Here is a 5,362-nt window from a genome sequence, read left to right as displayed (position 1 = left end):
ATTCCGTGTCATGTGGTGAGATCACATGTCTGCCATAGGGTCAATTCCATTGTAAAGATTACCAGTCTGATTAGCAGAAATTCGATAAACGACTGAAAGTTATTTCTGTGTCGTGTAGTAAATGTTTTTCTCTGTATTAGAAAATTAGTAGACGTTTAAGATTCGGCTTGACTTGAATTTTGTAAGGTTACTGCACAAAAACCTTTGTTTCAAGCAAATTATTCCGTACAAGAATAAATTGAAAGCACCAGTTGATGGATAAATTTATCGAATTTGAATTACTGTTTTAGTTTTGAATTTTTTACGGATCAGTCCGTACATTTTACATTATTTCATTTCCATTTCATTTGGAGCAACCGCACAGAACAGATAAGACATATGGAATCCAAGCCCCTCCTCTTCGATACTCATGAAGAAAACAAAATTATGGACTATTTTAAAGTTTGAAGACGGAGCTTTTTTTACATTTACATTTGAAGCGGCTATTGCTCAAGTTTAGCATGGTCTCCAGAAGATGACATTGATATATTTTACAAATTTTATTGTGTGTTATAAAGGAGACACGATAGATTTGAAACTTTTATCTTTTATTTTTTTTGGTATTCTGAACTGTCACTTCACCCACACGTTTTCACTCATATCCCGCTCTTGTTCTTTCTGCGTCTGACTTAGGGACCATTCATTAATTACGTAAGGTTCCTGAGGGGGGAGGGTGGGTTAGAAAAATCTCTACCGGGGGGGGGGGGGCGTTCAAACCCTTTCTTTCGCTTAATACCACGTCGATATTTCATATTAGAAATCGCTCGGTCAAGTGGTTTGACAGGGATCATATTTCCTTTGCATCTGGAAGGTAAAAACGTATTAGGATGAGCTATTTTTTTAAACTTCTATTACAAAGAATGAATAGCGTAAAACATAATAAAAGAATCGTACTATGTATTACATGCTTTATTTTTAGTTATTAGTCATATATTTAACAAATAAAAATCTTTGATTTTCGTCAAACTGGGAGTTTTCGCGCAACTGATCCTTTTCTGACAACATTTTATTATTGTGAGAAACGAAATAGAATCTTACGTAATAATAGGGGGTGGGGGGTGAAAAATCTTACGCACCCTTACATGAAGATAGGAGGGGGATCAGAAATTGCCGAAATCATCCTTACGTAATTAATGAATGGCCCCTTAGGCACATTCACAACAAAATTGTACATTTTAATGAATGGAGAAAATAGATTACAAATAGCGAGAAAATTAAAGAATATTTGAAATCAGCTTTTCGATTATTGCCGAAAATAATGAAAAATATTAGTAGTTATAAAGTTAATTTTGTTAATAAAAGTTAACAAATTTCAAGGTTGAACTTAAGCAGCGTGGATTACGCTGACTTTGACTTAAATTATATGTTTGCTTAATTTTAGCCTTGAAATTTATCTGTTAAGTTTAATTAATTTTCATTATTTTTAGCAATAATTAAAAACTACGTCACTTCTGTCACGCAAAAAGTTAGCGGATTAGAATTTCAACGCTTCTGATGCGACCCCGCGCATCAGAGTGGTGGACTGGGTCCCACGAGAGGGAGCCAACCTTGACTCCCACAGGAGGCAAGTATGTTTTTAAGCATGCTCTTTCAGAAAAAAATACTTTTAAAATTTTGGAAACGACCCCATTAACGTTTTCCATAAAATCTTACGGTGCGTCTAATAATTTAGCCGGGGACTGTAATAGGCATGTAATGTAGTGTATAATGATAACAACAATCCTTGTTTTGTATATTTTTTTCCTTCTCCGTGTTTTCCTATGTCATTTAAGGGGGGAAATAGAGTTAACGCTTTCATGTGTTTTGATTCACGAAGATTATCTTAATATGAGAAGCAGCTTTCAAGAGAAAAACGCAGGTCCGTCAAATAATAGAGCAAGGGAGTCGATTTCAACCCCTCTCTCGGTTAAAATAATCAATGTATTTACATGTAAGTGGATAAGATTTATTCCAATAAAATTTGCATTGAGTATCTACCCTTTGCGCCCCCCCCCCTCCTGGAAAAATTCGAAATGACCAGGCCAATAATTTTTTTCCCTTCTCCGGGTTTTCCCATGTTATTTAGGTAAAAAAAAAAGAGTTAAAGCTTACGTCTCTACTTCTCTCACTGTCTTTAGTCATTAAAAAAAAGAAAAAAAAAATCGTTGATAATGTGCGTGCGTTATTATCTGTAATATTTTCATACAAACTACGTTTTTAAAACAAATGTTTGAGGGAAAAAATGCACCTTGGGGAGATAGTTACGTATCTTGTCATAATGCTTGCTTTCCAAAATAATAACAGTAAAAAATAATAATAATTTGGACTTTTGACATCTTTGAATTCAATCTATTTTTTCGAAATCACGCTTGTGTGTGTGTGTGTGTGTGCGTGTGTGTATGTAGGCGTGTGTGTGTGTGTGTGTGTGTGTGTGTGTAGGACATGGACGCAACCCAGGAGGAGCGAATTCCGGTTGGTAGTGCTGCTGGTGGAGACGATGCTCGCTGCAGCACCTGCAGGGACCTGTCGACGGTGGTGCTCGCAGATGCCCAGTTCCAAGAATCAAAGGACGGACGTCATTCAACAGTCAAGTGAAAACGATAGGCAATTCGCCGTAGCTAAAAAACGACAATAATAATTTCAATTAAACCGATGTCGGTTCTACGAGATTCCGGTGATGGTGAAAAGGGTTCGGATAATTGAGGTTCTATTCTGCCTAATTCTAGCAGAAAAATGTTTTTTTATAGATAACCGTCGCAGAAGATCATTAAATACCAAAGGATGCGCGTGAGCCTGATTCACAGCAACAACTCATATGACAGACTGTTCAAATAAAGGTTGATGAAACGGAAAACAAAACATTCTTTTCAGTTGACTTGTCTGTGTGTAAATGGATGTTTCTTTTTACAGCCTGTGCGTCATATTTCCGAAGAAAAAATGTAGCCTGTTTGATTTACACGGGATTTGAATAATTTTAAGGAGATAGTTATAAAAATCCAATATAATAAAACAAATTTTGATTGATTTCTGAATACTGTAAATCAGATTAATAGCAAATGTTGATAGCAATATTTATTCCTTACAGTAAAGTAACTAAATTACAAAAGTCACACAAGATATTTACATCGCATTTTTCCACCCTTAAACGTTGAACAGGCTTCATGTGTCCACGGACCAAGGATGGATGCAAGGGAGGGGCGATGGGGGCTATCGGCCCCTCCTTGAACGATGTTCAGGAGCTTTCTTCGGGTTATATTTTTAATATTAAAGTTCTAAAAACTTCAATTTTACATAATCTTCGATGCTGCTAATAGATAAAGGAGATCTTCCCCGGAATTTTTCCGGAACTGAAATCTTGAAAACGCAATCGTAGCCCATCTCTTATTACTTTGGGGGACCGAACCGAAACTTTCTACAGGATTGTTTTCAAAATTAATGTTCCAAAACCTCAATTTAGACCTTAGATGACCGAAAATTTTTAGAAATTGAAATTTCAAAGCGTAAAAATCGCCCCCTCCTTGAACATTTTCTGGATTCGCCCTTGCCACGGACGCTCCAAAGGGACATTCGAGTATTTCGAAATTTCCGTTACGTATGTCTTGAAATTTGCTTAATAAGTAAATTTTAGGGCACAGTGACCTCCTTCGGTACGCCATTATTGATATGAGTTACACTGAATCCTCCTGTAACAGCTTATAACCTGCCTTTGTCTTTCGAATCTGAACTCTGGTCAATACTAAAGCTGCGAGCATCATCTCTCCAGCTCCTCATCAGATGATGTCACCGCTTCTTTCATAAGGCTCTTTGTCCTTCAGTAGGATTATAACGCATAAAATGTTGCACGAATTCCTCCTTCTTAGGAGTCTGAAATTCTGAAAACAGTCTTCATCTTCCTAGCCTTTTTTTCTGCACCTGCTTCAGAAGATAGCTTCTTTAGCTCAAGGTGCCCCCCCCCCCAAGTTCAACAGCTGAAATCTCTCCCCCTCCAAAAAAAAATCTAAACCCTCTTTCCCCCTTTTTTTATTTTCAGCTCTCTCTTTTTATTTTATTTAATATTATTTTTTAAAAATATTTTTTATTTATTTAGTTAATTAATTATAGTTATTATTGATATTTTATTAGAAAAGTTCTGTACTACGCCAATGACATACACACATACTGAATAAATAAAAGAAATGAAATGCAAACAGAATAAACCGAAATAAATAATTTGAATTAAAAATAAATCAGATGCTTTCTTGAAACAAGTATACTTGTCTTCTTGTAACAAGTTACATACTTTCTTGTAACTAGCTCCAAACACATCTATTAAACAGCTATGCACATAGAATTGAAGCATAATGTGAGACATTGCAGCAATATTCTTTTGCGTTCAAAACAAGAATGACACCGTTTTAGACTACCATCTACCATATGTTCCCGTTAGAAACGAAAGCGATAGCTTTTTTTTTTAATTTTTTAAAAAATATTGTCTCTTTTTAGAGGAATTTTTTGATAAGTTATCATTAAGTAGTACATCAAAATTTACCTGAAACCTACAAGATTTATTTCTGCACTTACCAAAGTAGTATTTTTAAAGTGACTTAATTGAGTCCGATTCAATAAAAAGTAAAAATGGGGGAAAAAAAATTGAAAAATCTTTGAAATTTTTTCACGGAAGAATTCCCTTAGATTGCGTCAGAAATTTTTACGGACGGCGGGTACTGGGGGGGGGGGCGCTCGGTAGAATATGAAGGGGTGCCTGCGCCATTGCTCTTAGGCAACTGGGCAGCCCGGTAGAAATTGCATAACTGCCAACATTGAAAGTGTAAAATTCGGAAGACTTGTATAAATGAATTTAACTACAAAAACTCGAATGTTAAAGGGATTTCTTAAATTTAGTGTGTACAGAACTCGAAATCCGGCAGTCCCCGAAAATCAAAAATTCAGTTTAAAAAATAAAACTTCAATTTTTAGTTTCAGGAAATATCCAAAGTTGTTTAGCAGAAGTTGACAGATTACTGAATACACGTGTTTCGGGGCATTCAGGAACCCCCTTTTCAATTCAAAGCGAGCTTTTGGATGTAAAGGCATCCGGTAAAAGCAACGGAAAAGGAAAAGCAGATAGCTTAAATAGCAAAATTGCAAGTAACAAAAAAAAAAAAAAAAAAAAAAATGGAACTTAGAGCCGAAATTTATTGCATGATTCCCTTCAGGAAAAACGTGTTAAGGCAATAAATTTCTCTAAAAGTCCAGTAAAATACATTTCGCTGTCAAAAATGAAACCGCTAACTAATAAATTAGCAATAAATTTCATGTTAGAAATTTTCGGATTGGGAGAGTTGCAAGCTTTGATGTTGGCAGG

This window comes from Uloborus diversus, chromosome 8, assembly GCF_026930045.1.
Source record: "Uloborus diversus isolate 005 chromosome 8, Udiv.v.3.1, whole genome shotgun sequence".
NCBI lineage: Eukaryota > Metazoa > Arthropoda > Arachnida > Araneae > Uloboridae > Uloborus > Uloborus diversus.
This window is presented reverse-complemented; position numbering follows the sequence as displayed.